At 45.5% G+C, this 27,924-nt stretch overlaps 1 protein-coding gene across 1 annotated transcript in view; it reads left to right on the top strand.

Annotated features, from left to right (window-relative positions):
• Positions 1-8,563: 8,563 nt before the first annotated feature.
• Positions 8,564-27,924, top strand: part of pik3r5 (phosphoinositide-3-kinase, regulatory subunit 5) — a 107,340-nt gene continuing 87,979 nt past the window's right edge. Inside the window, exon 1 of the mRNA XM_041216624.1 lies at positions 8,564-8,751. The gene's annotated coding sequence lies outside the window, so the exon portion shown is untranslated. The remainder of the gene's footprint in view (positions 8,752-27,924) is intronic.

Here is a 27,924-nt window from a genome sequence, read left to right as displayed (position 1 = left end):
AGGCGGATAATGTAGCTCTTAAAGGGCTGCCACTCATTATAAGGAAAGCTCTGGGGTAAAAGAACAATGGAATAATTGTTGACAATAGCACTGTGGGAGAAATGTCGGCAATACTGCTCCCTTTAATAGGGAAAGATAACAACACTTCAAACTTCTTAATAAAAAGCATAAATTTGTAATTGTGATAAAAATGGAATGATTGTGAGAAATCAAGCTAAAAGTGATGTCCGTTTCTGTCAGTATTTTTAATGTAGGCCTGAGTAAACAGGGAAATATGCAAATACTTGCGTACCACGTTAAAGTTGAATCAACATGGTAAATTTGTCAATGAAAGGTTACACATGTGATGAACTAGCTTGGCAGCCCAAACACTGAGAACAGTTCTTGTGTTTTCTAGCAGCCAGTCATTTGCCAACTGCTACCTGCGATTTGTAGCCAATGCCAGAATACTGATGTGGCTGAAAACAAATTGTATGAACCAGGGATGGTAGAAAAGGACCCATCGTATATCAGATCAAGAATTGTATGCCGTATACATTTGATGGATTGCATTTCATTGAATCATAGAAATTTACTGTACAGGAGGAGGCCATTTGGCCCATCCTGTCAGTGTCAAACCAAAATGAACTTTCCAGCCTAATCCCACTTTCTAGCTCCCTCTGCAGGTGCGTATCCAAACACTTCTCAAATGTGATGAGTTTCTGCCTCTGCTATCCTTTCAGCAATGAGTTTCAGATCCCCACCACCCTCTGGGTGAAAAGAAAAGAGATTCCTCCTCAATTACCATCTAATTCTTCTACCAATTACTTTAAATCTATGACCCCTGGTTATTGACCTGTCTGCGAAGGAAATGGGTCTTTCCAATCCATTCTACTTTGGTCCTTCATAGTTTTATACACCTCAATTTAAATCACTCCCCAGCCACCTCTATTCCAAAGAGAACAGACTCAGCAAATCCGATCTTTCCTCACAGTTAACTAGTATTTTATATAGCTTTAGCACAACTACCCCCTCCATGCCCCACTCCATACTCTTAGCTTCTCTACCTTGGCTAATAAAGGAAAGTATCCGGCTTGCCTTTTTAACCACATTATCTACCTGTCCTGTTAACTCAGGGATCTGTGGACATACACTCCAAGGTATTCCCTTGGCTTGTTTGCCCTCCTTACTACCTTATTACCTCACATATCTCAAGATTGTATTCCATTTGCCACTTTTCTTTCTACCTGACTATTGCTATCTTCCTGCAGCTATCTTTCGCACCAACAACCATGTGGCCAATTTTTGTATCATTTGAGAACTTCTTAGACATGCCCCCGACAATTCAACAGTAAATCATTGACTTATACAATAAAAAGCAAAGCACCCAGTACTGAGCTCTACGGAATCCCACTGGGAACAGCCTTCCAGTCACAAAAACACCCACTGATCTTTACCCTTTACTTCTTGCGACTTGGCCAATTTTGAATCCAACTTGCCACTTTCCCTTGGATCCCATTGGCTTTTATTCTCCAGATCAGTCTGCTATGTCTTTGGACTGTTTCCTGCCTTGTTGAAAGTCTTGCTAAAATCCATGTAGACTACATCAAATGGACTACTATTGGTCCTGCTTGTTAATGCTTCAAAAAATTCAATCAAGTTAATCAGACACATCATTCCCTGTACAAAAATATGCTGACCCCCATCTTTGATAAAATATTGTGCCTGCATAAAGGATGGTTAAGAATACTATTTTTCCACTACTAAGATTAGAATGACTCGGTCTATCCCTTTCTCTCTTTTTAAACCAGCCTCTGTTGTCTCTCTCTCTCTCTGTTCTTGTTCAAAGTCTCTGAGACAATAACAAGAACATCTGCTTCTGCCTTTGTTTTCATGTGTTAAACCTAATGCATGTATTTCAATAACATCAGACTTGGGTCCCCTGTCTCCATGGTAACCATGTCACACAGTTTCATTGTCAGATATAACTGGTAGCAGTTCACATGATCCTTTTCCTTTCCCCATTTTACCTCAAATTAAAGGGTCAGCTTAAAACGTAACCCTCTTACAAAACCCCCATTGATAACAATGTCTAAACCATCTTTGTTCTTTCTTGATTTTACTTGCCAATGTTTTTTCATGCTCGCTCTTTGCTTTTCCAATGTCACCCCTGAACCTTCTATACTCCTCTAGGCTTTCTGCTGTATTGGCCACCTGGTATCCAACATAAACTTCTCTTTGTTGCATTATCCTACTCTGTATGACATCTAAGGGATACTAGATGGAGAGACCCACCCTTTTTCTTTGTGGGAACATATTTGTTTTGAATCTTTGTTATCTCCTTCTTGAGTACCTCCCACTGCTCTGCCACTGATTTACCTTCAAACGTTTGCTAAATTATAGCACTTCTCAGAAATCTGTCCACATATTTATTCTTCTATCTCCTTCTGTTTGGGTACCTATAGTAAACTCCAAGCAGTGTGACTGCCCATTTTGTGTTCTCAGTTCAAATTATATGGCCTCATTTCATGACCCTTCTAGTATATCATCCTCATGGTTGTAATTGTTTCTTTAGTCAGTACTGCAACCCACCTCCTTTTTTATCACTCTCTTTATCACTGTCCTCTGAAAAACATGCAACCAGGGATGTTGAGCTTCCATTCCTGCCCTTTATTAATCCATGTTTCAGTAATAGCTCTTTTATCATGCTTCCGAGTGTCTATCTGTTACCTCAGCTCATCCACCTTATTCACTAGTCTCCTTGCATTGTTGAGCACTACCAACATCTTTGTTGTTTATTTTCTGGCCTTTGCTTCCCCTGCCTTCAAGACTTGCTTACACATTTTCTGTCTTCCATTTTCAGCTTTACTTCTCTCTCTTCTAAATCTATCCCATGGTACCCATCACCCTACCAAGCCGATTTGAGCACACACCAAATAGCAAACCACCCCATGACGATATTGATCTTGGGTCTGTTGAGGTACAACCTGTCAGGCTTGTACAAGTGCCACCTCCACCAGAACTCACTCCACTGCCCCAGGAACCTAAAGCCCTCCGTCTTGCATCATCTCTGCAGCCTATCTCCTATTTCTATGCTCACTGGTGTTTGGCACTGGAAGTAATTCAGAGATTACTATGTTTGAGATCCAGCTTTTCAATCTGTCTGCTAGTTCCCTAAAATCTGTCTACAGCATCCATCTTTCTGCCTATGTCATTGATAACAATGTGAACTATGACCTTTGGCTCTTCATCCTCTGGACTCAGAATGCTCTGCAGCCATTCAGTAATATCCTTGACCTAAGCACCAGGGAGACAACATACCTGTATCACATCTGTGGCCACAGAGATGCCCGTATGCACCTAACTACTGAATTATCTAATACTATTGTTTCTCTAGCCTTCGTTCTCCTCCCTCCTCCATGCAGCTTGGCCTTTGGTGTCTTCAGCTAGACCCTGGCTGCACTCCCCAGTGGAACCAATTCCCTCACTTAGAACTGAATACTGGTTGGGAAGTGAGGTGAACCCTGGGGACTCCTGCACTACCTGCCTGTCCTACTTATCTGTTTGGCTGTCACCCATTCCCTCCCGACCTACCCACCCCTAAACTGCAGGTTGTCTACCTCATGAAATGTGCTATCCATATAGCTCTCAGATTCACAGTTGCATTGCGGTGACACCAGCTACTGTTCAATCCCTGAAACCTGGAGGTTGAGCTCCTCCAGCTGCCAATACTTCCAGCACAGGTGGAATCCAGGACATGAGAAGCATCCTGAAGTTCCCACTTTGCACAGGATGTGTATGCGATGGGACTGAGTTGTCCTGCCATGCCTTAATTTACTCAAATATTATCTAAACTTTACATAAATAAGCAGAAGACTTGTCCCTGATTTGGACAAAAAAACCTCATCAGCTACCCATGAATTAGCTGCTTCACTTATTTTTTTTTTATCCACCTACCTGATGCTTGCACTCCCTTATCACTGGGCTCTCCAGTTGAAGCCTACTCTCAGAGCTTTGTTCCTTACAACTCTGCCACCATTCTGATGCTTTGCAGCTGAACTCTCTCTGATTCATGCTCCCTTACCTCCAGGCTGTCTGACTCTTTATTTAAAAATGTAACCTCTGAAAGGCTGATGTTCTCTGACACTATTTGCCCTCAGCCTCACTCTCTACACTCTCGCTGACTCCCTGCAGCCACGTTTACACGTTGATCTCTCTCTCTCACAGTTTCCCCTCTAAAGCTTACTATTTCTGTAACTTTCCCTCCATATATGGACAGAGCAAATGCAAGATATGCTAAAAGACAGAATAATTGTATTTGGAGACAGGGTGTTTAGTCGCCAGATGTTTGTACTGACTAAATTCTAGTTTATGCACAATCATACCACTTTTAGTAGTCTAAATGGGGTTTTAGATAGAAATATATTCGACAGAGAATTACAAATATATGTCAACAGAGATAAAAGAGATACTTTACTTTTTAACAGTTGGATATGTTAACTAGGTCACAACTGTGGAATGAGGTGTGAAGCATTACCCAAGAAGAACTAATTTTGTGGATTGTTATTCTCACTTTAAACTTTAAAAACACTATTACCAAATTTCTACTTTTTATTGCTCGGTAATCATCTTCTTAGGCAGTCCCTTGGGATCGAGGATGACTTGCTTTCATTCTGATTCGATGGGCGCAATCAGCCCAGATTTGCACTAACAATGTTTTACCTGCCGGCTTTTCACATCCCAAACCTACTGCATTACTAATGCATTCCCAGGAAACATGTCATTTCCATGGCAGGGAATCATTCACCCATTGATTCATCACACCAGGCACCATATTTAAAGTCCAGCTGCACGCACACATCTCAGTGCTTCCAGCCCACGACTGCTGCAGGGAAGATGTCCACGAAGGGCAAGAAGACTACAGCCCCCAGGTTTAATGACATGTGACTGGAATGTCATTTGGATGCCACGCTTGTCCTCTACATCTGCTCTGGCTGCAGGACGGGAGCAGCATCACCAATCCAGCATGGCAGCGGTGGTCAGCGCCAATGCCCCTGCAAAAGAGGACAGCCACCCAGTGCCGAAAAAGGATGAACGGTCTCATCCGTTCCACCAGGGTAACTCATTCTTCTCATCACTCTCAACTCACACAGTCACAAACCCATCACACATCCACCGGGATCTCACACCTCAAGGGATAACACCACTAACTCTCACATACACTCTCACATCTCCAACAGGCTCATATCCTCTCGAGCTTGCATCCTCATCCTGTCCATGGCTCCGCTCACCACACAAACATTCCACGCAGTGCCATGTGTCCTGCTCACACTCTCTCCATCTGTTTCCATGCAGGAGAAGCTGGCTCATATCAGCAGGGGGAGGTCTCAGATCGGGGGTGGAGAGACCCGCATTAGGCCCCTCATTCACTTTGAGGAATGTGCCATTGCGCTGACTGGTGAGGACATGGACCCTGCTTGCAGTGATGGTGAGGTCGGTGGCAAACACCCACATGAGGATCATGCACCACATCATCCCTCTCTCAACGCAACTCCTTACCTTTTGACTGTGCTGCTATGCACTCATGATCTCTACTTTGGTTCACAGGGAGCTCTGCCAAGCAACCGACACCCTCAGCCAGCCAATCCCTCAGCTCCATCCACATCCTCATTACCAGTGAAAAGGACTCCTCCTCCATTGAAGAGCTGGAAATAAGCAGCCTGGAAGATCCGTCACAGCACTTACCCACACCCTGCACCAGCGCAGAGACACACACCTCAGTGGGGCCTATACCTAGAGCAGGCTCGGGTTCACAATCTGGTTGTCACTACACGAACACATGTCCGCAGCAGGAGGAGGCAGATTTGGCTGAGCTCCCCAGCTGCTGGGGAAGAGGCATCTGTGAGTCCAAGTCAGATGATGAGCCTCTGGATTTGGCCTTGCAACTCATCCTGGAGGGTCAGCAGAAGGTGGGGGAATATCACACAGAGCTGTTGGAAACCCTCAACAGAGTAGCACGTGAGTTGGAGGAGTGTGTCTGCCTGCTCCTTGATGCAGTGCTGCCCACGTGTGAGTGCATTGAAGTCTCCATGGGGAGGATGGCAGACGCCATGGAGACCCTGGTCCAGCAGAAAGCTGAGATGTATGCAGACCTGCACTCCATCGCAGGAGCCATAGGGGAGTTCCTGCAGCAGCAACATGAGAAGGAAATGGTGCAATCTGATATCCCTGCAGGTGCTGCTTCTCCTCAAGAAGTCAGGCCAGGGCCCTTGGGTACCTGACGGGAGAAGGAGCAGCAACTGGACACCCCTGGGTCATCCACTCAGCAATCTCAGAGGCTGTCCTCTCCCTCCGAGTCCCCTTTACCTGTGAGCCCCTCAACCTCATCCTCTGTCACTGCAGAGGGAGCAGCCGGCCCACAAGTCATTCTGGAGGGAAGCGCGTGTGTGTGTGTGTGTGTGTGTGTGGCAGGCCCTTTCGGAGCCTTGTACAAGCACTATCTCACGCACACAGATCCATCACATTTCACACTCAGCTCAATGTCCTGAGCATTTGAATGCTGCCTGTTGGGGTACACTTTCAGTTGTCCATCTGAGCTGACCTGCTTCTCCAACCACCCACTGATCACACTCCCATGCAGCACCTGATCTTGCCCACCACAACTCTCATTTCACTTTCGATTTGGACAGCATTGTCTGGATTCATTTTTTTGTCAGCTCCCCCATCTATTCCCCTCCCCCAGTCACCCATTTTCTCTCCCCCATCACAGTTGACTCCCCCGGCATCACCTTCCACCTCCCTCCGTTACCTACCAGCCACCGCCCTTTTCATTTGGGGATGTCCAGGTGAACGTGCACGTTCTCTTCTTTCACAAAAATCCCACCCCCATCCACATTCACCTCCCTGACCACCTCCTTCCCACCCCCAAGGTCCGTGTCTGCCTCGAGGTCCCCACCAACTACCCTCGCTGTCCCTTCCATCGCTACCATTGAACCCTCACCCTCCCACCCTACTGCCTCACTCTGCCCTCGGTCATTCTCATCCCTCCTCCATACCACACCCACCCTCAGTTCACTCCCCAGGAAGCAGACATGGACCTATCCAACCCCTCTGGTGCACATTCACCTGCACATCCTCCCCACTGCAGCCCTCCCTACCTTTGCACCCGTTCCCGCCTTTGCACTTCTTTCCCCCCCGGAACCCCTTTGCCCCCTGGAACCCCTTCCCCCACCCCTTCAAATCCTCCCAACCTGCCCAGACTCCCCGCCACTTAATTCCTCCCCCTTTCTGACTCCTTCCCTCACCCTTACCTCTTCCGCCACCCTTAGTCCCTCCTCCCTCCCAACTCCTTCCTCCAGCCTTACCTCTTCCTCCAGCCTCACTTCTTCCTCCACCCTTATTCGCTCCACTCTCCACCCCTTCCTCCCCTGGAACCCCCTCCCCTTTCCGCACGTCTTCTTCCCCCGGACACTCTTCCATCTCTGCACCACTTCCTTCCCCCAGATACCCTCCCCTCTCCACACTCCTTACCCTCTCCGCACTTCTTCCCTTACAGCTTCTACCATATTTATACCTACCTGCCTAGTTGCTGTCTTCTCCCCCATTACCCCCTCCTCCCCTGTTCTCCCTTCCCTCTCCCAACCTCACCCCTCCTGACACCTTCATACCGCCCCAACCTTATCCCCCTTTGACACCTTCATTTCCTCTTCCCAACTTCATCCGCTGACACCTCTTCCTCTCCCAGCTGATCCTAGACCTTCCTCTCCCACCCCCTTGACCATCATCCATTGTGAACATCAACTGTGACTTTCCAACTTCCGTGAGCCATGTCCATGAGAATCCACCCAGCATGCCAGGGATGTTCCTCCAGTGTCCCGTTGCTGTCGGGTTGCGGATGATCATGAACTGATTTCAAGCCATCAGGAAATCAATCACGCCATATTGTCCGCTTATGCCACCGAATACACCCGACACCGGCAGGCATGGAAAATCCCGGCTAATGAGTTCTAAGATGGCTGATAAGTCTATTGCGCGATCTGTAGACTCTGTCACATGGGATCTGTTGCAACCGAGTTCTGAGTAGAGCAGTTGCTTTGTGAGTCTGGTGTCAGGCATACAAATGTCCTGTCCAGCGGAGTTGTTTTAGAGTGATTAGTGCCTTGGTGCTGAGCATGTTGGCTTGGGAGATAACGCTGCTGTAGGTCTGCCTTTCTTGCCACCAGATTTGGAGGACCTTGTGAGGGCATCGCTGATGAATAATAGTGCCTCTGTTAAAAGCCTGGTCTAACAAATTCTTTAATTATGAGTTTTTGTATGAAGAGGTACTTTCAAAGTATAGCGAAAAATTTTCAACCACAGGTTTGATTTCACAACATATTCAAAACAACACTCCACATCATGTGAACTAAAACACTCAATGCAAAAATGGATTCATACCACATAAAAAGCAAGTATAAACTGATTGGATTAGGACTGTAAACTCCGCTCCTCTTTCCCCGTTGGTTAGAAGCCTCCACCCTCTATTTCCTGTAAATGAGGCTATATATGTTCTCAGTTCCTGTTTGTTCTAACTGCATACGTATCAGACAAACCTTGGATCTCATTGTGCCAGCTTATTTTTTTTTATTCACTATCATCTTAATCTAGGATGTGGTTAAACTCCAGCCCATTGGGTCTGTACAACTGTGTGAAACTACCCTGTAGTCAAGAAAAACATTAGAGGGAACTGACCGAGTGGGAATGGGAAGTCTCCTAATGTCTTCAAGGTTTCAGGTAAGTTTGGCATATTGTTTCTTTTCAGTTTCTTGCCATTGTGAACCATTCAAATATAGAATAATGACAAATTGTTGGGGCGGGGGGGTGAGGTAGGGGTTGTTGAAACATATTCAACCAGCTGCAATCAGGTGCAATAAATAGCACTTTCTATTCACCATAGTATACTACTAATCTCTAATTATATGTAAAAGCACCATTTGAACAGATCACTGAAATAACTCTTTCTTGAAAATTCAATTGAAAGTAAAAGGTATTGTGCTATAAACATTATTATTTCAGGTTAGGCTAAATTAATCTTAAAATATTTAGCCCTTAAAATATTAATGTTGTTGCTTAATGTGGCATCTTGAAGCACAGTTTTAGATTTGCAACATCAAGCAATATAAAATAGGCTCAGACAAAAGAGCGGGGGAAAGTGGTGTGCTGCATTAGCAAACTACTTTCATTACCCCAGGTTCTATATGATAATGAGTCTGGGCTGAAGGGATGAGAATATCATCTCTCTGCCTACAATAATTCTAAATGGTCCAGATATGTGAGGAAGTCCAATTTAAGACTTATCGGTATGAAGGGTCAGTGTGTTGGAAACTGCTCTTTTTTTTAAATGCAGTTATAGTGCCACTACTCCTAGCAGTAGTAGCCCATGAATTTATAGCACCAAGCTACTTATAATTCACCACTAAGTGACACACAAAATTTGGCAGCCATAGAGAGGATTATGCTTGCATTATAAAAGGCACATAATGACCTGTTAGAGGGTATTTTTCCTAGATAGGCAAGTCGGGTGGAATTTTACGGGATTTTATGGTCTTTTGAATGGCTCATTGCATTTTATGGCCCTGCCCCCATAAAATTCCGCCTGTCATGTGTGCCCTGCCTGATCCCTGGCTCATTGTCTGCTGATGCTTCATCCTGAGCCATTTTAGTCATTGGTGGTTTGTCATTGCCTTTCACCCAGGGGCAGAGTGAGGAGGCAGGTCCCAATTCTATGTCAGCCAGAACAGGAATCCAATCTGCACTGTTGAAATTATTCTGAACCACACACTAGCCATCTAGCTAATGGATGAGACAGTGACATAGTAATAATGTCGCTGGACTAATAATCCGGAGACCCAGGCTAATGCTCTGGGGATACGGATTCAAATCCTACCGCAGCAACTAGAATTTAAATTCAATTTCCTCTAATAAAACCTGGAATTAAAAATTAGAATCAGTAATGGCGACCATAAAACTGTCATGTTGTAAAAACCCACCTGGTTCATCAATGTCCTTTAGGGAAGGAAATCTGCTCGCCTTACCTGGTCTGGCCTACATGTGATTCCAGATCCACAGCAATGTGGTTAACTCTTAAACTGTCCTCTGAAATGACCTAGCAAGGGCTAGTCCAAGGGCTATTAGGGATGAGTAACAAATGCTGGCCTTGCCAGCAACGCCCACATCACATGAAAGAATGAAAAAAAATAGATCAATATAGAGGCACATAATTTGGGCAGAGCAGAAAAACATGAAATTTCTGTCCAACATGTACTGTACCTGACTGGGAATTAGTTGACCTTAACATCAGGTTTATAAAGTCTTGAGGAGGAAAGGGGCCACATTCTTTCTCCACACTGACATCCCTCATTTTGTGAACAAATCAAATTACACTAAAAACAGAAATTGAAGAAAATATTTAATTCCTGCTCAAATACAAATTAACCTCATTATACATTCAAACTTAGGTGGAAAACACTCCTGTTATACCAGAAAACAAACAGGAAAGCTCTGTTCTGCCCACTTAAATAGCTCTGGTTATCAATTGTAAATGATTTTGAAATTAATTTTGTAAATGAAGCTAATGGTTATAAGCAGGGGAGTTTGCAAACTGATGATCGATTGCATCAAATTTCAAGACCACGGTTCCAATATGTCATCCCTACTAATTGGAAAAATATTCTCCACTTAAAACATTGCTGTAGAAATGTATTTTATAGTTAATTTATGAAAGCAAAGTTGTGTTCTGTTTGAAAGCTGAAGTTAGTCATTACTTGAATGATTGACATGTTTCTGCACAGGAAGCGATAATTTGGAAAGAAACTGAGGGTTATCCCTATTCTGGCCAACAGAGACCATAGCTATGAGATACATGTTCAGAGGGAGTCTTTTTTGATGATGAATATAGTTGAAGCTAACTTATGCAACAGAATTAGACTGAGAAATAGAAAGGTAGGTCAGAGAGGCTGTTGAAGATTTTGTCTAATGAACAAATTTGGTAGTGTATAGCAAAAGTTGCAATTAGGTCATGATACAGGATCTGCCAGTTAGATAATTATCAAATAAAACTGCAGACCCATGTAAATAAAGTATACAAATACGAATGAAAACAATGGTGCAGGTGTAAGTTTTCATGTGCGTGTGACCAGAGACAATTTGAGTCACCTCATTTTGTTTCTAATTTGCACCACAGTGCCTAAGGACAAAATGGTTTAATACATGATTTTATACAGTGTGAGTTAAGAGAAAACAGTTGCTTTAAGTTGAAAAACAAATCAATGTGCTGTTAAATGTTGATATAGGGAACAAAGGCATGCTATCTCTGTCAGCCATGGCTCAGCTGGTAGCACTATCACCTCCAATTTACAAGATTGTGAGTTTAATCCCACTTAAGAGACTCCTATATAGATATTACAGTGCTGCACTTAGCGGGTGCTGCATTGTTGGGAAGGCCTTCTTTTGGATAAGATATTAAACCAAGGTCCCACCTGCTTTCTCAGATAGACATGAATGTTTCCATGGAGCTATTTCAAAGAGTAGGGGGCTATTCCTGGTGTCCCAGCCAATATTCATCCCTCAATCCACATCACTGAAACATATTAGCTGGTCATTACTGTTTGTGGGAGCTTGCTGTGCACAAATTGGCTCCCACATTTCCCATATTATAACAGTGATTATACTTCAAAAGTATTTAATTAGCTGTAAAGTACTTTGGGAATTCCTGAGGTAGTCAAAGGTGCTATATAAGTAAGACAGGTGCAAGCCTATCTTTCTTAATTTCTTTATGACTTAACAACGTAGTAAAAGACTTTTAAAGTTCTGCCAGAGGAATCTTATGGTGCCAGCGCTAACATCTTTGATTGAAGATCAAGCTAATCTGGTTTTGAGCTCCACCATCCCCTCTACCTCCAATCACAACATAGATGTCTTATATTCTGATTACCAATAAAGCAATTGGGAATTCATTACAGTGGGAGTGGTGGTGTGAGTGGCTCATGCTGCTCTATCTCACATTGTTAGGATTCCTGCTCTCCTGCCAATGCACTTCATGATGCCCAGAAACCAGCTGGGCCAGAGTTCCCAGCAGTAGCAGAGGTGCTGCAGTCTGCTGTTGAGCCCACTCAGGTAATTGACCATGAGCCTCATCAGTGCTTTAGTGTAAGCATTAGCAGCCTGTCACTCTGATGCTGCAGCTAGTGGGAAATGAATCTCATAGGAGTGGTACAATAAGGTCAATGAGTTCAAGTTAAGTGAAGTCAATGGAACTAAAAATCAGAGATGTAAAATGGGCTTTTGATTCATAATTGCCCATTTCACCTTATGGCACAAAACTAAAATTACCCACTGTCCTTTTCATTTGATGTTGGGGAACTGTTTTATCTCTGACAGACTGAAAGAAGCCATTTGGCCTGTCATACCTGTAGTGGGTGTGAACTCAGCAAAGCCAGGTAGGCAGTGGTATTGTATATTTTATAACTCCGAGTTATGCAGAGATGACAGACTAGTTTCTATGTGTGTAGAAACTTTATTTATAATAACTTTTTTTAAATGTCTGCTCTATGTTTACAGCTCTAGTTTTCAGCAGCTTCTACAATTTGCTTACTTTTCTCTGAGTTCACATTAATCAAGCACAGTGTGCATCAGTAGTAAACAGACTCACATAGTGAAACACAGAACTATTGAACACGACAAGTGGGATGGAAGTTCTTTCTTAGAGGGTAGGGGGACTTGTTCTGAATGGAGCAATGGCCAGTGAGCTTCTGGTAAACAGTTCTGTCTTGCAGGCTGATGTTGCTACATCATGTGGTCACCATATTTCCCCTTCATCATGTGGGGGAAATACTTCTTCCACCTGTGGTCAGAAGTAGCTCTTCTCATTGTATGACAAAGTTATTGTTGTGACTGTAATCTCTGTTTCCCAGCAGCCAATCTGTGCAGTGTTGCCCCTTGCCAAAAATAATCTTAAACTGCAGCAAGATGCATCACAGCAGTTACCTGGAATGTGCTGCCAATAGTCAAAGAGCAGCTGGACATCAAGAGAGTAAAACCCTTTGTGGTTCACAAAGGTGACAAGCCTTCTTGGTTTCTGGCTCCTAGCATCTATGGAGAACATAAAATCATTAACCTTTGAAAATAGGACATCCAAGGCCTGCTTGATGCAGGTATACACTGCAGCCTGACTGATTTTCCAGATATGCCCATCTTCAGGCTGAAATGACCCTGATGGATAGGATCCAGAGCTGTGGCTACTTGAACCACCATTTGAAAAGCAGTGACAGCTGTGTCTATGGGTTGCAGGTCCTGCTGATGTAATGACAGTGTTGCATATTTGTCACTGCATCTTGTGTGAATCTCAATCATCTCTTCCACTAATTTCTCTGAGGTTCAGGTAGCTTAATTATAGCCTGATCCCATGAGCAGAGCAAGGCTGTCTGCAAGCAGCCCTTCTCCTTCCGGTCTTCCTTTGCAGAGCCAGTTGCTATATCTTGAAGCTATAGGTAGCTTGGATATTGATGCAGCAACTGCCTGGGCCTATGCAATGTGACACCTTGGGAGTTACTTGAGTAGGTGGCTGAACCATGGAATCATGGAATGATTACAGCATTAAAAGAGGCCATTTAGCCTGTCATATTCATGCTGACTTTCTTCAAGAGCAATTTACTTAGGGCCACACTGTAATTAATGACTTCATCCTGAACGATAGCTCATGCCCTTCCCCTGATTCTGAACATTCCTTAAATGCATGTTTGAGAACAGATCATTAGACAGGTTGACAAATTGCCGCTGGATTTGGTTCGCCACCAAGGGGAATCCAGACAAGACAGATTTGTAGGTTAAAGCCCAAGGTGTTCAAAGCCTCAGTCAAAGCAGGCATGATGAGATCTATTCCTGATTTTAGAACCTTAACTAAAGGAGGCTCTATAGTGATGGTGCTCTCCATGGTGATCTCCCAGCTTGATCAGACACTCATACAAAGATATGAGTTATGGATGTCTTTGTAGATGTCCCTGTGTGTGCAGGTTGTTTGGTACACTGAACTACTGACATCAAACTAACCATGTTATGTTTGTAGACAGGTGCTGTGTAGTTCAAACTTTTGGGCTCAGCAGCTAAAAGATATCTTAATCTGGCCTCCCAGATGAGAAAGAAACATGCTGGGCTATGCAAAGTTGCCAATGGAGGTCTATTCGCATTTGGCACAATTGAATAGTGTTGGCTTACAAGGCAGTTAGTAGCATTTGACCGTAAACTTAGTGCAGCATCTGGGATGGAGCATGTTCAGGGCACTGGCAACTGTTTATCCGTTTTACAAAAATAGAAACTTTTTCAGCAAGTTACCTTTCCTCCAGTTTCATGTGAACCTTCTCTTCCTCACACCTGTTCTGTGCTCCAACCTGTAATCCTTCTTGCACCTCAATAACTAACCTGGTGGAATTTGTGTTGGTGTTTGTCACTGTAGGGGGTAGGTTGGCAGCGGCGTCTCATTGGCTGTCCCTCAATTAGAAAATGCTATCTATTGAGTGTCATGAGTTTCAGCCAAGGGTCTCCATGTGACTTAACAGGCTCATTCTTGACCCACAGGATGTCCCATGAGGTAGCAGGACCTGGAGTGTAGGATTTGCTTTCTTTTCTTTCCTTTGCTGCTGTTGCTCTGCCTCAAAAGATACTGTGACTCAAAGTGTAATGCAGTTGATGGACAAGTTGTTGCCTTTCTAAATAATTGGTAGCAAGTTCCTCCCAGTCATTAATGTCAATGCTGCTGCCCTTCAAGGAGACCTGCAGGGAGTCCTTGAAGCGTTTTCTTTGTCCTCCCCTGGAACCTTGAATATTTGAGAGTTGAGAAAACAGGACCTGAAGGGGGGGACAGTTTTTGGCCACCCACACTGTGTCCAGTCCATCAAAGTTGATTTTGTAGGAGTTTTACCTGAATGCTGTGGAGCATTCAGCATTTGTTCGACTGTCCTCCCTTTGAATCTGGAGAGTGTGGCAGAGGTGTTGCAGATGGAATTTCTCTAGCGCTCTTATGTGTCACTGATACACAGTCCAAGTCTCACTGCAGTACAGGAGTGTGAAGATGACAACTGCTCTGTACATCAGGATATCTGTTGACCTGTTAAATCGGGTTCTGACATGTCCATTGGAGGCAGCCCCTCTGAGGAGAAAGGGAGGGATAGAATAAGGAGGAGGCCAGGAGTGCACAATCAGCCTCCAGGGGAGCCACCTTTGGGAGAACAGGCGCAGGCACAAGGGGCACAGGGCCAAGAGGTAGTCCAAGGTGGAAGGGGCCACAGAAGATGCCACTATCCTGCTGCCAGGGTATACAGGCAGCGAAGCAGCTACCTCAATATGACTGAGGTGCAGTGCCGAAGGTGGCTCCGACTGTCAAGGGAGATAGTCAACTATTTCTGTCAGATGGTTGGCCCTGAGATCTCCCCTAACCGTATGGGTAGACACTCCATGCCAGCAGCTATGAAGCTCACAGTTGTCCTCAACTTCTATGCCTCTGGCTCCTTCCAGGGCTCAGTGGGTGATCTTTGCGGTGTCTCCCAATCAGCTGTCCACACTTGTGTCAAGCAGGTCACAGACGCCCTGTTCAGACGGGTATTGACCTTCATCCACTTCCGCTGCGACCAGGCAAGTCAGATACAGTGAGCCAGAGGCTTCATGGCCTTTGCTGGCTTCCCCCGTGTCCAGGGTACAATAGGCTGTACACATGTGGCCATCAAGGCACCAGCAGGTGAGCCCGGTGCCTTCGTCAACAGGAAGGGCTTCCACTCCATGAACGTGCAGATAGTGTGTGATCACAGGATGCTGATTCTACAAGTCTGTGCAAGGTACCCAGGCAGCTCCCACGATGCCTACATCCTCAGACACTTCCAGGTGCCGGGGCTCTTCAGTGCTCTGGCTCGGCTTGATGGATGGCTGGTGGGTGACAAGGGCTATCCCCTGCGAAGTTGGTGTGTGTGTCCATAGATCTCTGAAGACGGAGGGGCATGTTAATGGGGTGGTGAAAAAGGCATACGGGACACTTGCTTTTATCAATCGAGGCATAGATTACAAAAGTAGGGAGGTCATGTTGGAGTTGTATAGAACCTTGGTGACGCCACAGCTGGAGTTCTGTGTGCAGTTCTGGTCACCACATTATAGGAAGGATGTGATTGCACTGGAGGGGGTGCAGAGGAGATTTGCCAGGATGTTGCCTGTGATGAAACATTTAAGTTATGAAGAGAGGTTGGATGGACTTGGGTTGTTTTCGTTGGAGCAGAGAAGACTGAGAGGCGACCTGATCGTGGTGTACAAGATTATGAGGGACATGGACAGGGTGGATAGGGAGCAGACCCTTAATTGAAAGGTCAGTCACAAGGGGACACGAGTTCAAGGTGACGGGCAGGAGGTTTAGGTTGGGATGTGAGGAAAAATATTTTTAGCCAGAGGGTGGTGACGGTCTGGAATGTGCTGCCTGGGAGGGTGGTGGAGGCAGCTTGCCTCATATCCTTTAAAAAGTACGTGGATGAACACTAGGCACATCATAACATTCAAGGCTATGGGCCAAGTGCTGGTAAATGGGTTTAGGTAGATAGGTCAGGTGTTTCTCACATGTCGGTGCAGACTCGATGGGCCGAAGGGCCTCTTCTGCACTGTGTTATTCTGTGATCTGCCACTTCATCAGCTGCAACTAAGGGCTTTGGACATAAACCTCAATGTCCACTCAAACACTCATGACATGTCTGTAAAACATACAAATGCAGCGCAAAGGAGCCACCCTCAGCCAAGGAAACACATCTGGATTTAATTTTCTCCGTCATATAGTCAAGCAAAATGAAAGCAAAACGTTTTTCAAACATCAAGAAGTAATAATACCCTAATCTCGGGCCAACACAAAAGCACCATCGTGTGCCTAAGGTGCCTTATGCTAACATTTACAGGTGCTATGTCTTGGTGCCATCCCATCGCTCGGAGCGGCTTCTGAGACAGCCTGCTGACTCTTCTGTCCTGTTGGCCTCGATGACCTTGGTGGACATCCTCTGATCTGTGGAGCCTGTGCTGGCCCCGCCTGGGAGTGATCTGCCAGGTCCACAGCTGTCATCTCCCCAGTCATCGCAGCCTCACCCGATGAAACGGTCACTGGGAGATGGGTGGAGCAGCTGTTGCCCTCATCCAGAGCGCCGTGGGAGGAGCCCACAGATACAACAGGCAGCTGCTCCACCGACATGAAGTCATCCCGGACCTCGTTGCTCACCATCGATGGATGGCTCTGAGCTGGGAAGCTTGAAGCCCACACCACCTCCCACATTGGCAACGACCAGCTGTGGCCACTGGCGCTGTGAGGGCTTGCAGGTCCGAGCGTAACCCCAGGAGAAGCTGCTTGTTCACCTGGAAACCCCTCTCCACGGGAGTCGCCACTCTCTCCATGGAGGAAGAACGATGCTCTGACATGAGGCTCATTGCTTCACTGATGATCCACATGGACTCCTCTACCATGGACACCAAGCGAAGCATACACTCAACAACACTCCCAGATGCTCCTGCACACCCAGCCGCATTTCCTGTAGCTGCTGCGTGGCGGACAACTCCAGGGACACATCATCACAGCCCGACTCAGCATGTCCCTAGTCCCCTGCAGTCCTCTGACTGCTGGTGCCATTGGCTCTCTCTGTCTCTGCCAGCTCCTCCAGCGATTGTGAAGCGCCCTCTCCACTGTGCCCCGGGACACTAGCCGATGTTGCAATTCCCACCGATGTGCTAATATCTGCACTGGTGCCTGCCTCGCAGAAATGGTGTGACGCAGGTGACAGTTGAGGCCCCTCAGGTGTGAGAGGGGACATCTGCAATTCCTCCTGGCAGCCATGCTCTGATGGTGCTGAAATTAACAACAAGGGCAATGGATCAGTTAGCGTCCACACAGTGACACACTTCATCCCTTTCCCCCAGGCTCATTATGTGCTCAACCTTCCAGAACCTACGGAGACGAATATTGGTGGGGTGACAAATAGTCAGGAGGCGACCCAAACATTACAGGAGGATACAGACAGGCTGGTCAGATGGCCTAAGGAATGCCAAATGGAATGTTATGTGGATAAGTGTGAGGTGATGCACTTGGGCAGGAGAAACAAGGGAATACACGAGGAATGGTAGGACCGTGGAAAGTAAGGAGGATCAGAGGGACCTGGCTGGGCATGTCAATAGGTCCGTTAAGGTAGTGGGACAGGTACATTAGGCTTTCAAGAAGGTAAATGCCATACTTGCCTTTATTAGCCGAGGAACTGAATATAGGAACAGGGAGGTCATGTGGCAAGTGCAGTAAATGCTGCTGAAGCCACAGCTATAGTTCTGCGTTCAGTTGTGATCTGCGCTTCACGGGAGGGATGTGATTGGAGTAGAGAGAGTGCAGAGGTCGCTGACCAGGATGCATGCTGGCCTGGAGAGTTGGAGTTATGAGGAGACATAGCATAGACTGGGGATATTTCCCCTGGAGCAGAGTAGATTCGAAGGGCCGATGGACCTTTGTCTATGACCCACACGTCTGACTCTATCAGTCTGTGAATGAGGAATGTTGCTACAATAACGATTCAAACAATCATCAGTGCTATGGATGGTGGGAAGACAGAACGGATGTCACAGTTGATCTCAAATACCTGGCTCCACTACAGCTTCACTGACACTTGTAGACCTGGGCGTATGGCTCTTCTCAAGGTCCAGGGCCGCTTACTCGAATCAGCTCAAAATCATCAGCTGGGCCTGGCCTCCTTCAGTCCTTGATCGCTCACTGGCATTGTGAGTATTCTTCTCCTGAAAAACAGACCATTCATTGTGGCTAATCACACATGGACTCTGCACACGCACACTGCACATGCCTCCATCAGGCCTCCAGTGCCTCCTCTCCATGCTACTGCTGATCAGTCACACAAAGATAGTACGCCTGCTCCCAACCACCCCCCCTCCCCCCCTCAATGGCCACTTTGGACAATTCTGTGTCCATCACTTTAGGAAACACATGGTCTTAGCTCCCATAGCAAGGAGGTGCAACTAGATGTGGCGCCGAGGGCAGCAGATGGCTCTTGGCCATGAGACCTTGAGGCTCCCCTTCCACAATCTCATCACTGTGAATAGGACTTGTGCTGGAGTTCTGAGTATGCACTTAGCTACATCTCCTGCAGGTTGCTCCCAGACTAGTCATGTGCGACTAAGAGCAACACATGGTGCAGGGGAGAACTCATCTCCTCATGAACCACTCAGGCTGATGTAAGCATGGGCACTATTTGCTTGCTCACCCAGCATACGAGAAATGCCCAACATGATTCAATGCAGTTACGACAGTAAGCCTTGGTGGGGGTTGGGTGGGGGGGTGGTGAGCGGGCCTCAAAGTTTAAGGCTACCTGTTGGGTTAAATGCCCAGTGCATCTGGTACTCACTCTTCCAGAGTGCAACAAATCATTGAAGTGCTTACGGCACTGGACCCAGGTGCGCGCACCACATTGCGGGAGCTCACCACCTCTGCCACTTCCTCCCAGGCACGCTTCATCATGTGAGGGGGGCCTCCTCCTCCCACCCTAGGGAACCAGCACCTCCCACCGTGCTGCCACCTCCTGGTGGAGGGCAGCAAGGCAGTCATCAGACAAACGAGGGGCACACTGGCCTCCCGCTGGCCTTCCCTGCAGCCTGGCCTGCTCCTGTGGCTGACCCTGCAGCCTGGCCCTGCTCCTGTGGCAGACCCTGCAGCCTGGCCTGCTCCTGTGGCAGACCCTGCAGCCTGGCCCTGCTCCTGTGGCAGACCCTGCAGCCTGCCCTGCTCCTGTGGCAGACCCTGCAGCCTGGCCCTGCTCCTGTGGCAGATCCTGCAGCCTGGCCTGCTCTTGTGGCAGACCCTGCAGCCTGGCCCTTCTCCTGTGGCAGACCCTGCAGCCTGCCCTGCTCTTGTGGCTGACCCTGCAGCCTGCCCTGCTCTTGTGGCTGACCCTGCAGCCTGGCCCTTCTCCTCTGCCCTTCCCTCCAGAGTGCCCTGCTGAGCAGACCCCCTGCGGTGTGACTTGAAGTGGCCATTGCGAACAGCCTACAGGAAGCTACCAGGCCTTCCTTTAAACATACTGTTGGGTCGCCATTGGACCCGGTGGTCTGCATACGCCCGCCGCCACCCACACAATTCCGCTATCCACTGGAGTCGGAAATGTGCTGAGTGGGCCTTAATGGGCCCGCCCGCGCAAAATGGCGGCGCGGCCCTGATCGCGGGTGCCGATCAGGCCTGTGTCCACTCCTGCTCTGCCCGCCTGCCAAATGGAAAATTTTGGCCATACACACAATTGGAGGCCCCCACACCCAAATACAGATTACAAAGTGAGGAAGGATAGGTTCATCAAATTAGAGTCCATAAGTAAAAGGAATATATAGTCAGTGGCTCGGTGGCTCTGCTGGTCAGATGATTCTTCGGTGGTCCTGATGCTTTGATTTAAAGTTGTTGCCTGTTAAATTGATTGTTCCTCTGGAGACTGTGGTGTTGAGCAGAATTTCTGTTTTAAAAGGTCTCTGTTTGCAGTAGATATGCCTCTGGTTGGTCTCAATCAGCAAACAGGGTTCAGAGTTTACCAGGAAGGGTGGAGAGAAAGGGAGAGAGGGGGAGACTGCAAAGCTCAACAGTTTCAACTGCTTGTCCTCAGTCATCAGCATTGCAGAATCAACTCTCGGCAAAATGTGTCTTTTCGAGCGCACAAGAGAGAGTTACTGATCATCTGATTTGCTCTCTCCACTGTTGGAGAGACTCATGATTGCAAAGTTACCTTAGCCACTGTCTCATGGACCAAGTGATTAGACTTAATGTCCCATCTCCAACAGTTGAAACTCAGCTGCTTGTCTTAATGCCTTGTTAATGACAGAGGCTTATTGTCTCTGGTGGGGCCTTCACAGACTCAGTGTCCTCATTCCAATGAAGTGGAATGTGCAATGCATAGTGATGTAAATTGGGGCAGCCATTTTTTGGCTGTGATTTCCGGTCATCCTTTTGAGCCTGTTCTTAAAGTCTGTTCTTAAAAGTTTAATTCCAAATTTCCAGCCAATGAATTAATAATCACTATTTGAGACAAGCATATCTTCATAACAATTCCTCATACTTTTTATGGACTCTAACTTGACCAACCTGTCCTTCCCCATTTATAATCTATATTTGTGTGTATGTGAATGTCAAAGTGTATCTTACTATTTTGCTTAGATCGGTTTAAATATAATAAAGCTAACCTTTTTTGTTAAACTCAAGAAAACCTGCCCTAATTTTTTTTGAGGTCACAGCACGTAAACAGCTACATACTCACTGAATTGGCAAGTATATAATTTCAAACTAAAAAACCTACTGCAATTAAATGAGGAAAGGGAAAAGAGGGGACAGCCATTCGACCCGGCTCATCGCCTGGGTGTAACAATATTAAATCCTGTCTACCTGATTGCAATTTTGGGTAAGAAGCTACACAATCTAAATAACAAAAGTGTATAGTTCTTAGAATGTATTATATCCTTGAAAAAGGAAGTCACTTCATAACTTCCTCTTGGAACAAGGGTCACTTCTCCTTTCCAACTAGCAGGAGTATTCAACAGCCTCTGCAGCGTACAAATGCAGAAGTCAGTTTTTGTGCAAAACTAAGATCATAACTAATTCAATTTGTTGTTTTATTTTAACAAGTTGTGCTTATAATAATTTGGAAGAGTTTTGACATGTTGTTGCCACCAGGAGAGATAGCCATTTTTGGTTTTCAATCATCTTGCACATGACAACAAAGCCTTGATTTAAATCACACCTTTAATGGAAGAAAAAGTTCCATGGTGCTTCACAAAAGCATAATTAGCCAGCAAGTCAATCGATTTATCTAGAGAGGTGATCAAATCTTTGGTCAAGAACAAAGAACAAAGAAAAGTACAGCACAGGAACAGGCCCTTCGGCCCTCCAAGCCTGCGCCGATCATATTGCCCGTCAACTAAAACATTTTGCACCTCCGGGGTCCGTATCCCTCTATCCCCATCCTATTCATGCATTTGTCAAGTTGCCTCTTAAACACCACTATCGTACCTGCTTCCACCACCTCCTCTGGCAGTGAATTCCAGACACTCACTACCCTCTGCGTAAAAAACTAGCCCCGCACATCTCCTCTAAAGTCTTCTCCTTTCACCTTAAATCTATGTCCCCTGGTAATTGACTCATCCACCCTGGGAAAAAGCTTCTGACTATCTACTCTGTCCATGCCACTCATAATTTTGTAAACTTCTATCAAGTCGCCTCTCAATCTCCGTCGCTCTAGTGAGAACAATCCAAGTTTCTCCAACCTCTCCTCATAGTTAATAACCTCCAGACCAGGCAGCATCCTGGTAAACCTCCTCTGCACCCTCTCCAATGCCTCCATATCCTTCTGGTAATGTGGTGACCAGAATTGCACGCAATATTCCAAGTGTGGCCTAACCAAGGTTCTACACAGCTGCAGCATGACTTCCCAGCTTTTATACTCAATACTCCTGCCAATGAAGGCAAGCATGCCATATGCCTTCCTGACTACCTTATCCACCTGCGTTGCCACATTCAGTGACCTGTAGACCTGTACACCCAGATCCCTCTGCCCTTCAATGCACTTAAGGGTTCTGCCATTTACTGTGTAATTCCTGCCTGTATTAGACGTTCCAAAATGCATTACCTCGCATTTGTCCGGATTAAATTCCATCTGCCATTTCTCCGCCCAAGTCTATATCCCGTTGTATCCTTTGACAATCCTCTTCACTATCTGCAACTCCCCCAACCTTAGTGTCATCTGCAAACTTACTAATTAGCCCAGTTACATTTTCCTCCAAATCATTTACATATCCTACAAACAGCAAAGGTCTCAGCACTGATCCCTGTGGAACACCACTAGTCACAGCTCTCCATTCAGAAAAGCACCCTTCCACTGCTACCCTCTGTCTTCTATGACCAAGCCAATTTGTATCCATCTTGCCAGTTCACCTCTGATCCCATGCGACTTTACCTTCTGTACCAGTCTGCCATGAGGGACCTTGTCAAAGGCCTTACTGAAATCCATGTATATAACATCCACTGCCCTTCCATCGTCGATCATCTTTGTCACTTACTCGAAAAACTCGATCAAGTTTGTGAGACATGATGTCCCCTTCACAAAACCATGCAGCCTGTCACTTATACGCCCATTTGCTTCCAAATGGTAGTAAATCCTGTAACGAAGAATTTTCTCCAATAATTTCCCTACCACTGATGTAAGGCTCACCAAGGAAGTGAGTCTTGAGGAGGGTCTTGAATAGGGTTGAATAGGCTTTAAAGGAGATTGTATCAAGCGGTATGTCCCTTCTGTTGTTCACAATGGGCAAGGTATGGGTCATACCTAACCAGCCTTTGCTTGCAAATCTCAAAACACAGTGTCCAACATTAGATGTGATTCCACGATTGGACAACACTTGCTAAATAATCCTCAGTGTGCTAAAAATTATGCTGACAACCAATTTAAGATTGCCTGTCAGGCTCATAGTGTTGCACATTTGTGTGTACTGGGAGCTACATATATTAATACTCAAGGCCCTGTTCTTTGCAGACAGAAAGAACATGTACACACATTGCACCTGAATCAGCTAAACAAAATAAGTGATAGCCATTCGCTGGTTAATTCCCCATAGCAATATCTTGACCAATCAGAGTCAAGCTGCCTGGTTTAAATTTCAAACATTGCTTGGCAGTTAACTGTCAGCCACAATCAAGTGGTGCATTCTCCATGGCAACATCGTCTACTTGCCAACCAATCAGCACTATCTTCTCATACAGTATAAATATGTTATTTCCCCTGACATTGGTATTCTCTTGTGAATTGTTCTGATGAGTGCAAGACGAAAAGCTTTGACAAAAAAAGTCTCTTTTTTCAGCAATAAGGGAGAAGACAGACATGGAAGAGTTAGCAAAGGGGCCTAGGCAGCTGAAAGCACAGCAACTAAAGTGGGATGAGGGGAAGGATACATGAGGCCATAATCAGAGGAATGGAGAGTTCTGGTGGGAAAGGGGTAAAGTTGGTTACAGTAGGTTGAATATAGAAAGGATAAAGCCATAAAAAATGAAACATGAGAATGAGGATTTTAAATTGGAGGTATTGGAGGATCAAGAGCCAATGACTTTAGGGGGAAGGGTGAGTGGAATTTGGTATGGGCTAAAATATGGGCAGTAGGGCTTGGGATAAAGTGAAATTTGCCTGGTACAATGGATGAGATCAGCCTGAAGTGGATTAGAAACACTGAGTAGGAGCAGGAATGGTAGCTATTGCTGGGGATGACTGGATAGGTAAGAAGGCAAATCCATTGAGCTGAACAATGATTGAAAGACATTGGTGGATGGTCCACGTCAAAGATGGAGGAGGATGAGGAGGGAAACTGCAACATATTTACAGAGAATATCATTAGTGACTTTGATTACAGCTCTTTCAGTGTTGGAGAGATTCAAGCATGGTGGTACAGGGATGGGCATGGACTTGGGAGGTGTCAACACGTTCAAGGACTTGGAGAAAAAATAGTTTTCATGGATGATGGTATTAACAGTTGATTTTATAAGGAAGCTGGTGATGACAAGAGTTTTAAAGGAGGGGAAGAAAATGGTACTTGAGGAAAGTAAGGAGTGTACCGTGTCACTCAGCATGGGGGACATAAAGAGAAGTTGGGTGGTGAGTCATTTAATGGGAATGGACTAGATATTAAAGAAGGCATCAAGGAAAATATGGGAGAAAGTAGAGAAAGACTCGCGCAGTGGAAAGTCTGGGGCAAGTTTTGGCTGGTGGGGAAGAGGAAGTGGGGGGTGGACAGGAGAGACAGCTGAATGACTTGGCTCAATCTTAGTGACAATGAAATCCATTAACTCAAAATACTCAGTACGGATGCAAGAGTGGAGAGAGCTTAGGATAAGGGTTTAAAAGAATTGTTCCTCACAGAGAAGAGAGTCGGGAGTTATTTTCGGTTGTCAGTATAATCGTGGAGCAGTAATAGTTTTGGCAGGAGGAAGGGAGATCCAATGGTGCTTGATGTGGTCCACCCACATCTGGTGATGGATAACTCAACTGATTTGGTACAAGATACACACAAGCCTGTGTCTCTTAGACTTGAGGAAGTGAAGATAGCAGGAAGAATGTTCAAGATGGGAGGGAACAAGAGATTGATTCAGGAAAAATTTATTGGAGGTGATGGAGAGGTTGAGCAGATTGACAGCTGCAGATGTGGCATGGCCATAGGAAAGATGGAGGTTAGGAATTGAGAATTCAAAAGTGCCACGGGGGACAGTTTTTCCAGCAGCGGTCACTGAAGGAAGTAGAGATGGAAAGGGCTTACAGGATGTGGGGAGCAGGAGATAGAAGGAATTGGTCAGAGATGGTCTTATCTGTGAGAGAAAGCATGGGAGTAGTCAGGCATGTGAGATGGCAGTATCACAATATCAAGGTAATGGCTATGATTATGGCTTAACAGAGTTTACATGAAGTGAGAGGTTAATGGAGGAACAAGCCATTTTAATGCTGAATCATTAATATCCTCACCCCACCCCTCGGATGTTCTTGAATGCATCTATCCTGCCCGATTTTCAAGTACACATCCAGTCAGGGCAGATATAAGCCATGATATCCAAATCCAGGGCAAAAAAATATAATGGGATCCTCTTTAGTGACTGACACAGTATATGTCAGGCATTCTGCTCCTGTTGGGCACCCATACAGGGAAGTTTCACCTTAAGCCTCCATTTCCTTGTCTTATCAATTTCTCATACTTCCTGATTTTTGCTTCAACTTTGTTTTCTTAAAATAGTTGCGAAGTTCTGGCAATTAAATGCATTGTAGTGACACTACACAATGTAAGTCATTGATCAGCTGCAAAGGTACACAAAGATCCTCCAGTACAACGAGACCTAATTCATGGGGTGCTCCAGAATTCCACCAAAGAGCCCCATTCCACTTTTTCACTATTTTGTGAAGTTGATGTCTTGATATTTTGTTTTAATCTGTTGCTTATGTTCCCTCAGACCTATCCGGGGCTGCCTTTCCTGCCCGGAGACCTCTCTTTGGGCCATTTTCCCCCCCCCACCGCCCCACCCCCCCCAGACTGCTGCAGGGCGTGGGCCTCTTTGAAGCTGGCAGCCTTCCTATGTAATGGGGGCCACCCTGCCACTGGTAGCCCCCACTTAATGACCCCTTTTTGGGGCCTTAATTTTTCAAATCAGCTGCCTGCTTCATGGAGGTGGCCAGCCGATCCATACCCCAGCCTGCCGTCCACCCACTACTGGGAATCTTCACTGGTGATAGGATAGCATCAGGGAGCTGCTTCTACTTGGTTCTTCACTATTTTACCAGCCCTCTGCCTCCATTTTCACCACCTGGGGTGGGGGGGGCGCCCAGTGAAATTCAGGCCTTTGTTGTTGTAGATCTAACACGACACCAGGGTTTTCCATTCCCACCCACAATGGGAATTGTCATGGGCAGGACAGAAAATTTGATGGATCAACCTAAAGTCTGTTGACTTTGTGCAGGAAGTTCCAGTCCCTTGGCAGGTGGGACCGGCGATTTGCATCTGAATTGGAGGAGACTGGAGAAATGAAGCCAAGAAAACCAACAACAAATTATTACCAAACTTGAGCAGTTTGTTATGGTGCATTCACAAGTTTACAGTCAGTACAAAGTTTAGACAATGTTGCTTTGACTTTGAATGTAAATTGTGTGTCAAAACCTGAAATTACTCCAAAAGGAAGTAGACTAAAATTGCATCCATTAGGGAGTGTCACTCCACTTCACTCTAGTGTCAGGTCAAACTCTACTCTGGATTCAGGCTGAATTTACTCTTTTACTGTAGCAGTGAATGTAGCCTTAGTGATTGTGGAACTGCTGTTCATTCAAACTGTCTTTTTATTATGTCATATTGATTTTTTTGATGATTTGTCTCCATGCTGTGGTAATAACACAATACTTTATAGATGTGCCTGGATCTTTCTCACAGAGAAAATGAAATGAGAATTACCATCCTTCATAAAATGTTTCACAGTTCTGTGGGGAATTTGTACTCCAGTACAGTATGAGGGGTATGGTTTGTGAAAATTTGAATCAACTTACAGCAGTGTTATATACATTTTACAGTCTCAGATTGTTGTAGTAGATAGGTCAGTGCAAGAATGTGGTTAGAATTGCCTGATTAAATATTCAAGTTGTACAAAAGTATGATTTATAACAAAGCATCTTTTACATGTTTACTGACTTCCTTGTCCATCATGTTCCTGTGAATTTACTAATATTAACTCGCTGATTAATGACTGTTTGAAATGAGCACTTAAAATGACTTAGAATGTTCCTGCATAAACTTTGCTGGTCAGAATTTTCATTAACAACGGAATTAGTGAAATAGAAATCTCCCTGAGTATGATTTGAATTGGAGAATTCACTCTCTCATTACTTTTCATTCTGTTTAATGTTTTGCTCAGAGAAAGTGCTTTGCCTTGGTATCATTATGATTAATCTTTATTACATCCTCTCCAAGACCGATATATCATCCCTGAAGTATGATGCCCAAAACTAAGTGCAATACTTCAGATGGGGTCTGACCAAAGCTTTGTGCAATTGAATTATGACTTCCTTCACTTTTTTCTCAAGGGAATTGGAATACAGCCAAAATTTCAATTATTCGTTTTGATTATGTTTTGTATCTGTGCATGAGCTTTTATGCACATGTACACCTAAATCTCTATGCTCCATTACTGTCCCTAATCTCTCATTATTAAGAATGTGTTGTGATTTGTTTTCTTCCATCTAAAGTCAATGATCTCAAATTTCCCCTCAGTGTACTTCTCCTGCAAAGATTTGCCAACTCACTTCATCCACTCTTGTCCTTTTGTAATTTCTAGCTTCCATTGATACAATTTACTGTGACTCCTAA

Source organism: Carcharodon carcharias, chromosome 22, assembly GCF_017639515.1.
Source record: "Carcharodon carcharias isolate sCarCar2 chromosome 22, sCarCar2.pri, whole genome shotgun sequence".
Classification (NCBI taxonomy): Eukaryota; Metazoa; Chordata; class Chondrichthyes; order Lamniformes; family Lamnidae; genus Carcharodon; species Carcharodon carcharias.
This window is presented reverse-complemented; position numbering and strand designations above follow the sequence as displayed.